Here is a 15992-nt window from a genome sequence, read left to right on the forward strand (position 1 = left end):
CCTAGTGATGTCAGTGGTATTGAGTGACATCACAGCACAGTGCTAAGGCTCCTGGGCCTGGACACAGCAGCGGCTGCAATATCTCAACGGAGAATACGTTTATATATATGTGTGTGTGTGCGCGTATATATATATATATATATATATATATATATATATATATATTTCTCCGCCGAAATCACTTTTAAACCCATTTCCACCTTTTTTTCCCTTCTCTTCCTCTTACTTTTTTTTCACGTTTTTTTACGTTTTTCTCCTTTTCGCCTCTTTTCTGGGCGTATTATTCTTCTTTTTCTTCTTTTTTTTCGTCTAATGCATACCCCATCAGTGCAGCAATGCTTATTCAATACCGCCAGCAGATGGAGACACTGGGGGATAATTTTCTAAGGATTTATACTGATTTTTCCTGTCTGAATTTGTCGCACAGAAAGTTGCAGGCCAAATATGTGTGACATTTCTGCGACTTTAGCTTCTAGAGCATTTTTACAACATTATACATAGGTGCTGAATACATAAAAAGCGACTGTTCAGCGACAGACAAGTCGCATCGGCTGAAAGTAGGCCAGAATGTCAGTCCATGTTGGAGCAGGTTTAGATACAGTCTAAAGCATAGATCTCAAAGTCTGTGCACAGAATTTAGCAAGGGCCTCGCACCTTCTGATGCATCAGGTAGGTGCACAATAGCATAGCCTAACCCTCTGTACTTTGGTCTATATTGATGCGGGACATAGACAGCCAGCTGATGACCAATCCATTAGTGCAATGGATGGCTGGAAGCATTTGTCTTTGCCTTTGCAATACCACAGAAGCAATGCATGGTCAATGTACAGCAATGACACACCTGTGTGAACAGCCAGGAGACCCCCCCCCCCCATGTTATGTTACATAGTTACATAGTTAGTACGGTCGAAAAAAGACATATGTCCATCAAGTTCAACCAGGGAATTAAGGGGTAGGGGTGTGGCGCGATATTGGGGAAGGGATGAGATTTTATATTTCTTCATAAGCATTAATCTTATTTTGTCAATTAGGAACATTCAGCACCCACCCGCTATCAAGGCAGCTGCCTATCATGTCATGCCCTACCTGCACAGGTGTGCTGGCTACTCAAATGATCCAATTAAGGAGGCCATTTAGTCAGCAGCAGCAGAAGTCCTGTGCCTGGACGCTCCAACAGCGGCCAGACACAAGCAGAAGCAGAAGCAGCAGCAGCACCACCTTTTGTTTTTTGGCTGCAGCAGCAGCAGCAGCAAGGCCCACAGGGCTGGCTAGCTGGCTAGCCAGCAAGCAGGTAGCAATGAAAGTAGGAATCTTTCTTTTTAACCCTGTAAGGGGGTGGTGCACTGTACCCGAAGATACTGCCATATCGGGTCAATGCATAGGGCGACGGAAGCAAGCTTCGAAATCGGCCCCCGTTCTCAAAAATCCATTTAATATATGGTCCCCAGATAGGGGACGTATCAGATATTAAACTGATAAGAACAGATACTACACTTGATCTTAGCCAAAAGGCCGAGAAGCGATAACCGTGAAAGGGGCGGGCCCAACAAGGTCCCCTTCATGGGCACTATCACTGCTTGCTGTCAGGGAGGCTGCCAGACAATTTTCCATGCACACTCTGGGCTGGGGGGCAGTCAACCACCAGTACACACAGCAGAACCTAAACCCATACCATTATTGCTAAGCAGCAAGACAGGGGCCCATTGCACTCCCACGGGGCCTTTTTAAATGCAATCCATAACCCGGATTTGCCAGGAACCCTTCTTACTCCTCCTACTTGCATGTGACACTGGGCTTAGGATCTGCATAGGAAACACACACACAAGCACACACCTACCTTTGTTGCCTGCAGATGCCTCCTTGGCTGTCCCCAAACGGTATCAAACCAACACCCACGGGAAGCTGTAAGCATAGAGGACATGCCTGCACCCCATTGGACTTACCTGTGTGGGTTAAACCCGGGTTATTTGACAACCTATGGCGGTGATGGTTCTGCTCAGGCAGAGCAGTGCTGATGCTCCTCATAAAGCTGTCGCTGCTGTGAAGGTTCTAGGTGACATCACAAATCCCTATGGTTACATACACAACAAAGCTGGGTTGTTGTTGTTTACACTCTGCAAGGCCTGTGGAAGTGAGTGACATCATAGCACTGTAGTTCTGAGGGTTCTAGATGGATGCAACAATCTCCTGTTGCTTCTATGAAGGCCATAATAGACGACATCACCAAACAGCTCCATAGTCACATACACAGCAAAGGAGAGATGTTGTTTACACCTAGTGATGTCAGTGGTATTGAGTGACATCACAGCACAGTGCTAAGGCTCCTGGGCCTGGACACAGCAGCGGCTGCAATATCTCAACGGAGAATACGTTTATATATATGTGTGTGTGTGCGCGTATATATATATATATATATATATATATATATATATATTTCTCCGCCGAAATCACTTTTAAACCCATTTCCACCTTTTTTTCCCTTCTCTTCCTCTTACTTTTTTTTCACGTTTTTTTACGTTTTTCTCCTTTTCGCCTCTTTTCTGGGCGTATTATTCTTCTTTTTCTTCTTTTTTTTCGTCTAATGCACACCCCATCAGTGCAGCAATGCTTATTCAATACCGCCAGCAGATGGAGACACTGGGGGATAATTTTCTAAGGATTTATACTGATTTTTCCTGTCTGAATTTGTCGCACAGAAAGTTGCAGGCCAAATATGTGTGACATTTCTGCGACTTTAGCTTCTAGAGCATTTTTACAACATTATACATAGGTGCTGAATACATAAAAAGCGACTGTTCAGCGACAGACAAGTCGCATCGGCTGAAAGTAGGCCAGAATGTCAGTCCATGTTGGAGCAGGTTTAGATACAGTCTAAAGCATAGATCTCAAAGTCTGTGCACAGAATTTAGCAAGGGCCTCGCACCTTCTGATGCATCAGGTAGGTGCACAATAGCATAGCCTAACCCTCTGTACTTTGGTCTATATTGATGCGGGACATAGACAGCCAGCTGATGACCAATCCATTAGTGCAATGGATGGCTGGAAGCATTTGTCTTTGCCTTTGCAATACCACAGAAGCAATGCATGGTCAATGTACAGCAATGACACACCTGTGTGAACAGCCAGGAGACCTCCCCCCCCCATGTTATGTTACATAGTTACATAGTTAGTACGGTCGAAAAAAGACATATGTCCATCAAGTTCAACCAGGGAATTAAGGGGTAGGGGTGTGGCGCGATATTGGGGAAGGGATGAGATTTTATATTTCTTCATAAGCATTAATCTTATTTTGTCAATTAGGAACATTCAGCACCCACCCGCTATCAAGGCAGCTGCCTATCATGTCATGCCCTACCTGCACAGGTGTGCTGGCTACTCAAATGATCCAATTAAGGAGGCCATTTAGTCAGCAGCAGCAGAAGTCCTGTGCCTGGACGCTCCAACAGCGGCCAGACACAAGCAGAAGCAGAAGCAGCAGCAGCACCACCTTTTGTTTTTTGGCTGCAGCAGCAGCAGCAGCAAGGCCCACAGGGCTGGCTAGCTGGCTAGCCAGCAAGCAGGTAGCAATGAAAGTAGGAATCTTTCTTTTTAACCCTGTAAGGGGGTGGTGCACTGTACCCGAAGATACTGCCATATCGGGTCAATGCATAGGGCGACGGAAGCAAGCTTCGAAATCGGCCCCCGTTCTCAAAAATCCATTTAATATATGGTCCCCAGATAGGGGACGTATCAGATATTAAACTGATAAGAACAGATACTACACTTGATCTTAGCCAAAAGGCCGAGAAGCGATAACCGTGAAAGGGGCGGGCCCAACAAGGTCCCCTTCATGGGCACTATCACTGCTTGCTGTCAGGGAGGCTGCCAGACAATTTTCCATGCACACTCTGGGCTGGGGGGCAGTCAACCACCAGTACACACAGCAGAACCTAAACCCATACCATTATTGCTAAGCAGCAAGACAGGGGCCCATTGCACTCCCACGGGGCCTTTTTAAATGCAATCCATAACCCGGATTTGCCAGGAACCCTTCTTACTCCTCCTACTTGCATGTGACACTGGGCTTAGGATCTGCATAGGAAACACACACACAAGCACACACCTACCTTTGTTGCCTGCAGATGCCTCCTTGGCTGTCCCCAAACGGTATCAAACCAACACCCACATGAAGCTGTAAGCATAGAGGACATGCCTGCACCCCATTGGACTTACCTGTGTGGGTTAAACCCGGGTTATTTGACAACCTATGGCGGTGATGGTTCTGCTCAGGCAGAGCAGTGCTGATGCTCCTCATAAAGCTGTCGCTGCTGTGAAGGTTCTAGGTGACATCACAAATCCCTATGGTTACATACACAACAAAGCTGGGTTGTTGTTGTTTACACTCTGCAAGGCCTGTGGAAGTGAGTGACATCATAGCACTGTAGTTCTGAGGGTTCTAGATGGATGCAACAATCTCCTGTTGCTTCTATGAAGGCCATAATAGACGACATCACCAAACAGCTCCATAGTCACATACACAGCAAAGGAGAGATGTTGTTTACACCTAGTGATGTCAGTGGTATTGAGTGACATCACAGCACAGTGCTAAGGCTCCTGGGCCTGGACACAGCAGCGGCTGCAATATCTCAACGGAGAATACGTTTATATATATGTGTGTGTGTGCGCGTATATATATATATATATATATATATATATATATATATATATATATATTCTCCGCCGAAATCACTTTTAAACCCATTTCCACCTTTTTTTCCCTTCTCTTCCTCTTACTTTTTTTTCACGTTTTTTTACGTTTTTCTCCTTTTCGCCTCTTTTCTGGGCGTATTATTCTTCTTTTTCTTCTTTTTTTTCGTCTAATGCATACCCCATCAGTGCAGCAATGCTTATTCAATACCGCCAGCAGATGGAGACACTGGGGGATAATTTTCTAAGGATTTATACTGATTTTTCCTGTCTGAATTTGTCGCACAGAAAGTTGCAGGCCAAATATGTGTGACATTTCTGCGACTTTAGCTTCTAGAGCATTTTTACAACATTATACATAGGTGCTGAATACATAAAAAGCGACTGTTCAGCGACAGACAAGTCGCATCGGCTGAAAGTAGGCCAGAATGTCAGTCCATGTTGGAGCAGGTTTAGATACAGTCTAAAGCATAGATCTCAAAGTCTGTGCACAGAATTTAGCAAGGGCCTCGCACCTTCTGATGCATCAGGTAGGTGCACAATAGCATAGCCTAACCCTCTGTACTTTGGTCTATATTGATGCGGGACATAGACAGCCAGCTGATGACCAATCCATTAGTGCAATGGATGGCTGGAAGCATTTGTCTTTGCCTTTGCAATACCACAGAAGCAATGCATGGTCAATGTACAGCAATGACACACCTGTGTGAACAGCCAGGAGACCCCCCCCCCCCCATGTTATGTTACATAGTTACATAGTTAGTACGGTCGAAAAAAGACATATGTCCATCAAGTTCAACCAGGGAATTAAGGGGTAGGGGTGTGGCGCGATATTGGGGAAGGGATGAGATTTTATATTTCTTCATAAGCATTAATCTTATTTTGTCAATTAGGAACATTCAGCACCCACCCGCTATCAAGGCAGCTGCCTATCATGTCATGCCCTACCTGCACAGGTGTGCTGGCTACTCAAATGATCCAATTAAGGAGGCCATTTAGTCAGCAGCAGCAGAAGTCCTGTGCCTGGACGCTCCAACAGCGGCCAGACACAAGCAGAAGCAGAAGCAGCAGCAGCACCACCTTTTGTTTTTTGGCTGCAGCAGCAGCAGCAGCAAGGCCCACAGGGCTGGCTAGCTGGCTAGCCAGCAAGCAGGTAGCAATGAAAGTAGGAATCTTTCTTTTTAACCCTGTAAGGGGGTGGTGCACTGTACCCGAAGATACTGCCATATCGGGTCAATGCATAGGGCGACGGAAGCAAGCTTCGAAATCGGCCCCCGTTCTCAAAAATCCATTTAATATATGGTCCCCAGATAGGGGACGTATCAGATATTAAACTGATAAGAACAGATACTACACTTGATCTTAGCCAAAAGGCCGAGAAGCGATAACCGTGAAAGGGGCGGGCCCAACAAGGTCCCCTTCATGGGCACTATCACTGCTTGCTGTCAGGGAGGCTGCCAGACAATTTTCCATGCACACTCTGGGCTGGGGGGCAGTCAACCACCAGTACACACAGCAGAACCTAAACCCATACCATTATTGCTAAGCAGCAAGACAGGGGCCCATTGCACTCCCACGGGGCCTTTTTAAATGCAATCCATAACCCGGATTTGCCAGGAACCCTTCTTACTCCTCCTACTTGCATGTGACACTGGGCTTAGGATCTGCATAGGAAACACACACACAAGCACACACCTACCTTTGTTGCCTGCAGATGCCTCCTTGGCTGTCCCCAAACGGTATCAAACCAACACCCACGGGAAGCTGTAAGCATAGAGGACATGCCTGCACCCCATTGGACTTACCTGTGTGGGTTAAACCCGGGTTATTTGACAACCTATGGCGGTGATGGTTCTGCTCAGGCAGAGCAGTGCTGATGCTCCTCATAAAGCTGTCGCTGCTGTGAAGGTTCTAGGTGACATCACAAATCCCTATGGTTACATACACAACAAAGCTGGGTTGTTGTTGTTTACACTCTGCAAGGCCTGTGGAAGTGAGTGACATCATAGCACTGTAGTTCTGAGGGTTCTAGATGGATGCAACAATCTCCTGTTGCTTCTATGAAGGCCATAATAGACGACATCACCAAACAGCTCCATAGTCACATACACAGCAAAGGAGAGATGTTGTTTACACCTAGTGATGTCAGTGGTATTGAGTGACATCACAGCACAGTGCTAAGGCTCCAGTGCTAAGGCTCCTGGGCCTGGACACAGCAGCGGCTGCAATATCTCAACGGAGAATACGTTTATATATATGTGTGTGTGTGCGCGTATATATATATATATATATATTATATATATATATGATATATATTTCTCCGCCGAAATCACTTTTAAACCCATTTCCACCTTTTTTTCCCTTCTCTTCCTCTTACTTTTTTTTCACGTTTTTTTACGTTTTTCTCCTTTTCGCCTCTTTTCTGGGCGTATTATTCTTCTTTTTCTTCTTTTTTTTCGTCTAATGCATACCCCATCAGTGCAGCAATGCTTATTCAATACCGCCAGCAGATGGAGACACTGGGGGATAATTTTCTAAGGATTTATACTGATTTTTCCTGTCTGAATTTGTCGCACAGAAAGTTGCAGGCCAAATATGTGTGACATTTCTGCGACTTTAGCTTCTAGAGCATTTTTACAACATTATACATAGGTGCTGAATACATAAAAAGCGACTGTTCAGCGACAGACAAGTCGCATCGGCTGAAAGTAGGCCAGAATGTCAGTCCATGTTGGAGCAGGTTTAGATACAGTCTAAAGCATAGATCTCAAAGTCTGTGCACAGAATTTAGCAAGGGCCTCGCACCTTCTGATGCATCAGGTAGGTGCACAATAGCATAGCCTAACCCTCTGTACTTTGGTCTATATTGATGCGGGACATAGACAGCCAGCTGATGACCAATCCATTAGTGCAATGGATGGCTGGAAGCATTTGTCTTTGCCTTTGCAATACCACAGAAGCAATGCATGGTCAATGTACAGCAATGACACACCTGTGTGAACAGCCAGGAGACCCCCCCCCCCCCATGTTATGTTACATAGTTACATAGTTAGTACGGTCGAAAAAAGACATATGTCCATCAAGTTCAACCAGGGAATTAAGGGGTAGGGGTGTGGCGCGATATTGGGGAAGGGATGAGATTTTATATTTCTTCATAAGCATTAATCTTATTTTGTCAATTAGGAACATTCAGCACCCACCCGCTATCAAGGCAGCTGCCTATCATGTCATGCCCTACCTGCACAGGTGTGCTGGCTACTCAAATGATCCAATTAAGGAGGCCATTTAGTCAGCAGCAGCAGAAGTCCTGTGCCTGGACGCTCCAACAGCGGCCAGACACAAGCAGAAGCAGAAGCAGCAGCAGCACCACCTTTTGTTTTTTGGCTGCAGCAGCAGCAGCAGCAAGGCCCACAGGGCTGGCTAGCTGGCTAGCCAGCAAGCAGGTAGCAATGAAAGTAGGAATCTTTCTTTTTAACCCTGTAAGGGGGTGGTGCACTGTACCCGAAGATACTGCCATATCGGGTCAATGCATAGGGCGACGGAAGCAAGCTTCGAAATCGGCCCCCGTTCTCAAAAATCCATTTAATATATGGTCCCCAGATAGGGGACGTATCAGATATTAAACTGATAAGAACAGATACTACACTTGATCTTAGCCAAAAGGCCGAGAAGCGATAACCGTGAAAGGGGCGGGCCCAACAAGGTCCCCTTCATGGGCACTATCACTGCTTGCTGTCAGGGAGGCTGCCAGACAATTTTCCATGCACACTCTGGGCTGGGGGGCAGTCAACCACCAGTACACACAGCAGAACCTAAACCCATACCATTATTGCTAAGCAGCAAGACAGGGGCCCATTGCACTCCCACGGGGCCTTTTTAAATGCAATCCATAACCCGGATTTGCCAGGAACCCTTCTTACTCCTCCTACTTGCATGTGACACTGGGCTTAGGATCTGCATAGGAAACACACACACAAGCACACACCTACCTTTGTTGCCTGCAGATGCCTCCTTGGCTGTCCCCAAACGGTATCAAACCAACACCCACGGGAAGCTGTAAGCATAGAGGACATGCCTGCACCCCATTGGACTTACCTGTGTGGGTTAAACCCGGGTTATTTGACAACCTATGGCGGTGATGGTTCTGCTCAGGCAGAGCAGTGCTGATGCTCCTCATAAAGCTGTCGCTGCTGTGAAGGTTCTAGGTGACATCACAAATCCCTATGGTTACATACACAACAAAGCTGGGTTGTTGTTGTTTACACTCTGCAAGGCCTGTGGAAGTGAGTGACATCATAGCACTGTAGTTCTGAGGGTTCTAGATGGATGCAACAATCTCCTGTTGCTTCTATGAAGGCCATAATAGACGACATCACCAAACAGCTCCATAGTCACATACACAGCAAAGGAGAGATGTTGTTTACACCTAGTGATGTCAGTGGTATTGAGTGACATCACAGCACAGTGCTAAGGCTCCTGGGCCTGGACACAGCAGCGGCTGCAATATCTCAACGGAGAATACGTTTATATATATGTGTGTGTGTGCGCGTATATATATATATATATATATATATATATATATATATATATATTTCTCCGCCGAAATCACTTTTAAACCCATTTCCACCTTTTTTTCCCTTCTCTTCCTCTTACTTTTTTTTCACGTTTTTTTACGTTTTTCTCCTTTTCGCCTCTTTTCTGGGCGTATTATTCTTCTTTTTCTTCTTTTTTTTCGTCTAATGCATACCCCATCAGTGCAGCAATGCTTATTCAATACCGCCAGCAGATGGAGACACTGGGGGATAATTTTCTAAGGATTTATACTGATTTTTCCTGTCTGAATTTGTCGCACAGAAAGTTGCAGGCCAAATATGTGTGACATTTCTGCGACTTTAGCTTCTAGAGCATTTTTACAACATTATACATAGGTGCTGAATACATAAAAAGCGACTGTTCAGCGACAGACAAGTCGCATCGGCTGAAAGTAGGCCAGAATGTCAGTCCATGTTGGAGCAGGTTTAGATACAGTCTAAAGCATAGATCTCAAAGTCTGTGCACAGAATTTAGCAAGGGCCTCGCACCTTCTGATGCATCAGGTAGGTGCACAATAGCATAGCCTAACCCTCTGTACTTTGGTCTATATTGATGCGGGACATAGACAGCCAGCTGATGACCAATCCATTAGTGCAATGGATGGCTGGAAGCATTTGTCTTTGCCTTTGCAATACCACAGAAGCAATGCATGGTCAATGTACACCTGTGTGAACAGCCAGGAGACCCCCCCCCCCCATGTTATGTTACATAGTTACATAGTTAGTACGGTCGAAAAAAGACATATGTCCATCAAGTTCAACCAGGGAATTAAGGGGTAGGGGTGTGGCGCGATATTGGGGAAGGGATGAGATTTTATATTTCTTCATAAGCATTAATCTTATTTTGTCAATTAGGAACATTCAGCACCCACCCGCTATCAAGGCAGCTGCCTATCATGTCATGCCCTACCTGCACAGGTGTGCTGGCTACTCAAATGATCCAATTAAGGAGGCCATTTAGTCAGCAGCAGCAGAAGTCCTGTGCCTGGACGCTCCAACAGCGGCCAGACACAAGCAGAAGCAGAAGCAGCAGCAGCACCACCTTTTGTTTTTTGGCTGCAGCAGCAGCAGCAGCAAGGCCCACAGGGCTGGCTAGCTGGCTAGCCAGCAAGCAGGTAGCAATGAAAGTAGGAATCTTTCTTTTTAACCCTGTAAGGGGGTGGTGCACTGTACCCGAAGATACTGCCATATCGGGTCAATGCATAGGGCGACGGAAGCAAGCTTCGAAATCGGCCCCCGTTCTCAAAAATCCATTTAATATATGGTCCCCAGATAGGGGACGTATCAGATATTAAACTGATAAGAACAGATACTACACTTGATCTTAGCCAAAAGGCCGAGAAGCGATAACCGTGAAAGGGGCGGGCCCAACAAGGTCCCCTTCATGGGCACTATCACTGCTTGCTGTCAGGGAGGCTGCCAGACAATTTTCCATGCACACTCTGGGCTGGGGGGCAGTCAACCACCAGTACACACAGCAGAACCTAAACCCATACCATTATTGCTAAGCAGCAAGACAGGGGCCCATTGCACTCCCACGGGGCCTTTTTAAATGCAATCCATAACCCGGATTTGCCAGGAACCCTTCTTACTCCTCCTACTTGCATGTGACACTGGGCTTAGGATCTGCATAGGAAACACACACACAAGCACACACCTACCTTTGTTGCCTGCAGATGCCTCCTTGGCTGTCCCCAAACGGTATCAAACCAACACCCACGGGAAGCTGTAAGCATAGAGGACATGCCTGCACCCCATTGGACTTACCTGTGTGGGTTAAACCCGGGTTATTTGACAACCTATGGCGGTGATGGTTCTGCTCAGGCAGAGCAGTGCTGATGCTCCTCATAAAGCTGTCGCTGCTGTGAAGGTTCTAGGTGACATCACAAATCCCTATGGTTACATACACAACAAAGCTGGGTTGTTGTTGTTTACACTCTGCAAGGCCTGTGGAAGTGAGTGACATCATAGCACTGTAGTTCTGAGGGTTCTAGATGGATGCAACAATCTCCTGTTGCTTCTATGAAGGCCATAATAGACGACATCACCAAACAGCTCCATAGTCACATACACAGCAAAGGAGAGATGTTGTTTACACCTAGTGATGTCAGTGGTATTGAGTGACATCACAGCACAGTGCTAAGGCTCCTGGGCCTGGACACAGCAGCGGCTGCAATATCTCAACGGAGAATACGTTTATATATATGTGTGTGTGTGCGCGTATATATATATATATATATATATATATATATATATATATATATATATTTCTCCGCCGAAATCACTTTTAAACCCATTTCCACCTTTTTTTCCCTTCTCTTCCTCTTACTTTTTTTTCACGTTTTTTTACGTTTTTCTCCTTTTCGCCTCTTTTCTGGGCGTATTATTCTTCTTTTTCTTCTTTTTTTTCGTCTAATGCATACCCCATCAGTGCAGCAATGCTTATTCAATACCGCCAGCAGATGGAGACACTGGGGGATAATTTTCGAAGGATTTATACTGATTTTTCCTGTCTGAATTTGTCGCACAGAAAGTTGCAGGCCAAATATGTGTGACATTTCTGCGACTTTAGCTTCTAGAGCATTTTTACAACATTATACATAGGTGCTGAATACATAAAAAGCGACTGTTCAGCGACAGACAAGTCGCATCGGCTGAAAGTAGGCCAGAATGTCAGTCCATGTTGGAGCAGGTTTAGATACAGTCTAAAGCATAGATCTCAAAGTCTGTGCACAGAATTTAGCAAGGGCCTCGCACCTTCTGATGCATCAGGTAGGTGCACAATAGCATAGCCTAACCCTCTGTACTTTGGTCTATATTGATGCGGGACATAGACAGCCAGCTGATGACCAATCCATTAGTGCAATGGATGGCTGGAAGCATTTGTCTTTGCCTTTGCAATACCACAGAAGCAATGCATGGTCAATGTACAGCAATGACACACCTGTGTGAACAGCCAGGAGACCCCCCCCCCCCCCATGTTATGTTACATAGTTACATAGTTAGTACGGTCGAAAAAAGACATATGTCCATCAAGTTCAACCAGGGAATTAAGGGGTAGGGGTGTGGCGCGATATTGGGGAAGGGATGAGATTTTATATTTCTTCATAAGCATTAATCTTATTTTGTCAATTAGGAACATTCAGCACCCACCCGCTATCAAGGCAGCTGCCTATCATGTCATGCCCTACCTGCACAGGTGTGCTGGCTACTCAAATGATCCAATTAAGGAGGCCATTTAGTCAGCAGCAGCAGAAGTCCTGTGCCTGGACGCTCCAACAGCGGCCAGACACAAGCAGAAGCAGAAGCAGCAGCAGCACCACCTTTTGTTTTTTGGCTGCAGCAGCAGCAGCAGCAGCAAGGCCCACAGGGCTGGCTAGCTGGCTAGCCAGCAAGCAGGTAGCAATGAAAGTAGGAATCTTTCTTTTTAACCCTGTAAGGGGGTGGTGCACTGTACCCGAAGATACTGCCATATCGGGTCAATGCATAGGGCGACGGAAGCAAGCTTCGAAATCGGCCCCCGTTCTCAAAAATCCATTTAATATATGGTCCCCAGATAGGGGACGTATCAGATATTAAACTGATAAGAACAGATACTACACTTGATCTTAGCCAAAAGGCCGAGAAGCGATAACCGTGAAAGGGGCGGGCCCAACAAGGTCCCCTTCATGGGCACTATCACTGCTTGCTGTCAGGGAGGCTGCCAGACAATTTTCCATGCACACTCTGGGCTGGGGGGCAGTCAACCACCAGTACACACAGCAGAACCTAAACCCATACCATTATTGCTAAGCAGCAAGACAGGGGCCCATTGCACTCCCACGGGGCCTTTTTAAATGCAATCCATAACCCGGATTTGCCAGGAACCCTTCTTACTCCTCCTACTTGCATGTGACACTGGGCTTAGGATCTGCATAGGAAACACACACACAAGCACACACCTACCTTTGTTGCCTGCAGATGCCTCCTTGGCTGTCCCCAAACGGTATCAAACCAACACCCACGGGAAGCTGTAAGCATAGAGGACATGCCTGCACCCCATTGGACTTACCTGTGTGGGTTAAACCCGGGTTATTTGACAACCTATGGCGGTGATGGTTCTGCTCAGGCAGAGCAGTGCTGATGCTCCTCATAAAGCTGTCGCTGCTGTGAAGGTTCTAGGTGACATCACAAATCCCTATGGTTACATACACAACAAAGCTGGGTTGTTGTTGTTTACACTCTGCAAGGCCTGTGGAAGTGAGTGACATCATAGCACTGTAGTTCTGAGGGTTCTAGATGGATGCAACAATCTCCTGTTGCTTCTATGAAGGCCATAATAGACGACATCACCAAACAGCTCCATAGTCACATACACAGCAAAGGAGAGATGTTGTTTACACCTAGTGATGTCAGTGGTATTGAGTGACATCACAGCACAGTGCTAAGGCTCCTGGGCCTGGACACAGCAGCGGCTGCAATATCTCAACGGAGAATACGTTTATATATATGTGTGTGTGTGCGCGTATATATATATATATATATATATATATATATATATATATATATATATTTCTCCGCCGAAATCACTTTTAAACCCATTTCCACCTTTTTTTCCCTTCTCTTCCTCTTACTTTTTTTTCACGTTTTTTTACGTTTTTCTCCTTTTCGCCTCTTTTCTGGGCGTATTATTCTTCTTTTTCTTCTTTTTTTTCGTCTAATGCATACCCCATCAGTGCAGCAATGCTTATTCAATACCGCCAGCAGATGGAGACACTGGGGGATAATTTTCTAAGGATTTATACTGATTTTTCCTGTCTGAATTTGTCGCACAGAAAGTTGCAGGCCAAATATGTGTGACATTTCTGCGACTTTAGCTTCTAGAGCATTTTTACAACATTATACATAGGTGCTGAATACATAAAAAGCGACTGTTCAGCGACAGACAAGTCGCATCGGCTGAAAGTAGGCCAGAATGTCAGTCCATGTTGGAGCAGGTTTAGATACAGTCTAAAGCATAGATCTCAAAGTCTGTGCACAGAATTTAGCAAGGGCCTCGCACCTTCTGATGCATCAGGTAGGTGCACAATAGCATAGCCTAACCCTCTGTACTTTGGTCTATATTGATGCGGGACATAGACAGCCAGCTGATGACCAATCCATTAGTGCAATGGATGGCTGGAAGCATTTGTCTTTGCCTTTGCAATACCACAGAAGCAATGCATGGTCAATGTACAGCAATGACACACCTGTGTGAACAGCCAGGAGACCCCCCCCCCCCCCATGTTATGTTACATAGTTACATAGTTAGTACGGTCGAAAAAAGACATATGTCCATCAAGTTCAACCAGGGAATTAAGGGGTAGGGGTGTGGCGCGATATTGGGGAAGGGATGAGATTTTATATTTCTTCATAAGCATTAATCTTATTTTGTCAATTAGGAACATTCAGCACCCACCCGCTATCAAGGCAGCTGCCTATCATGTCATGCCCTACCTGCACAGGTGTGCTGGCTACTCAAATGATCCAATTAAGGAGGCCATTTAGTCAGCAGCAGCAGAAGTCCTGTGCCTGGACGCTCCACAGCGGCCAGACACAAGCAGAAGCAGAAGCAGCAGCAGCACCACCTTTTGTTTTTTGGCTGCAGCAGCAGCAGCAGCAGCAAGGCCCACAGGGCTGGCTAGCTGGCTAGCCAGCAAGCAGGTAGCAATGAAAGTAGGAATCTTTCTTTTTAACCCTGTAAGGGGGTGGTGCACTGTACCCGAAGATACTGCCATATCGGGTCAATGCATAGGGCGACGGAAGCAAGCTTCGAAATCGGCCCCCGTTCTCAAAAATCCATTTAATATATGGTCCCCAGATAGGGGACGTATCAGATATTAAACTGATAAGAACAGATACTACACTTGATCTTAGCCAAAAGGCCGAGAAGCGATAACCGTGAAAGGGGCGGGCCCAACAAGGTCCCCTTCATGGGCACTATCACTGCTTGCTGTCAGGGAGGCTGCCAGACAATTTTCCATGCACACTCTGGGCTGGGGGGCAGTCAACCACCAGTACACACAGCAGAACCTAAACCCATACCATTATTGCTAAGCAGCAAGACAGGGGCCCATTGCACTCCCACGGGGCCTTTTTAAATGCAATCCATAACCCGGATTTGCCAGGAACCCTTCTTACTCCTCCTACTTGCATGTGACACTGGGCTTAGGATCTGCATAGGAAACACACACACAAGCACACACCTACCTTTGTTGCCTGCAGATGCCTCCTTGGCTGTCCCCAAACGGTATCAAACCAACACCCACGGGAAGCTGTAAGCATAGAGGACATGCCTGCACCCCATTGGACTTACCTGTGTGGGTTAAACCCGGGTTATTTGACAACCTATGGCGGTGATGGTTCTGCTCAGGCAGAGCAGTGCTGATGCTCCTCATAAAGCTGTCGCTGCTGTGAAGGTTCTAGGTGACATCACAAATCCCTATGGTTACATACACAACAAAGCTGGGTTGTTGTTGTTTACACTCTGCAAGGCCTGTGGAAGTGAGTGACATCATAGCACTGTAGTTCTGAGGGTTCTAGATGGATGCAACAATCTCCTGTTGCTTCTATGAAGGCCATAATAGACGACATCACCAAACAGCTCCATAGTCACATACACAGCAAAGGAGAGATGTTGTTTACACCTAGTGATGTCAGTGGTATTGAGTGACATCACAGCACAGTGCTAAGGCT

At 46.1% G+C, this 15992-nt stretch overlaps 7 non-coding genes across 7 annotated transcripts; all 7 read right to left on the reverse strand.

Annotated features, from left to right (window-relative positions):
* Positions 1 to 1333: 1333 nt before the first annotated feature.
* LOC130327839 (U2 spliceosomal RNA) lies at positions 1334 to 1524 on the reverse strand. Its single transcript, XR_008872143.1, has one exon. It is a non-coding gene; the product is annotated as a U2 spliceosomal RNA (small nuclear RNA).
* A 2078-nt stretch (positions 1525 to 3602) lies between these two features.
* On the reverse strand, positions 3603 to 3793 carry LOC130327845 (U2 spliceosomal RNA). Its single transcript, XR_008872146.1, has one exon. It is a non-coding gene; the product is annotated as a U2 spliceosomal RNA (small nuclear RNA).
* A 2088-nt stretch (positions 3794 to 5881) lies between these two features.
* LOC130327846 (U2 spliceosomal RNA) lies at positions 5882 to 6072 on the reverse strand. The gene has a single exon (XR_008872147.1). It is a non-coding gene; the product is annotated as a U2 spliceosomal RNA (small nuclear RNA).
* Positions 6073 to 8171: 2099 nt separating this feature from the next.
* On the reverse strand, positions 8172 to 8362 carry LOC130327847 (U2 spliceosomal RNA). Its single transcript, XR_008872148.1, has one exon. It is a non-coding gene; the product is annotated as a U2 spliceosomal RNA (small nuclear RNA).
* Positions 8363 to 10435: 2073 nt separating this feature from the next.
* LOC130327848 (U2 spliceosomal RNA) lies at positions 10436 to 10626 on the reverse strand. The gene has a single exon (XR_008872149.1). It is a non-coding gene; the product is annotated as a U2 spliceosomal RNA (small nuclear RNA).
* Positions 10627 to 12719: 2093 nt separating this feature from the next.
* Positions 12720 to 12910, reverse strand: LOC130327849 (U2 spliceosomal RNA). Its single transcript, XR_008872150.1, has one exon. It is a non-coding gene; the product is annotated as a U2 spliceosomal RNA (small nuclear RNA).
* Positions 12911 to 15002: 2092 nt separating this feature from the next.
* On the reverse strand, positions 15003 to 15193 carry LOC130327850 (U2 spliceosomal RNA). Its single transcript, XR_008872151.1, has one exon. It is a non-coding gene; the product is annotated as a U2 spliceosomal RNA (small nuclear RNA).
* Positions 15194 to 15992: the final 799 nt, after the last annotated feature.

This window comes from Hyla sarda, unplaced genomic scaffold (genome assembly GCF_029499605.1).
Source record: "Hyla sarda isolate aHylSar1 unplaced genomic scaffold, aHylSar1.hap1 scaffold_303, whole genome shotgun sequence".
Taxonomy (NCBI): domain Eukaryota; kingdom Metazoa; phylum Chordata; class Amphibia; order Anura; family Hylidae; genus Hyla; species Hyla sarda.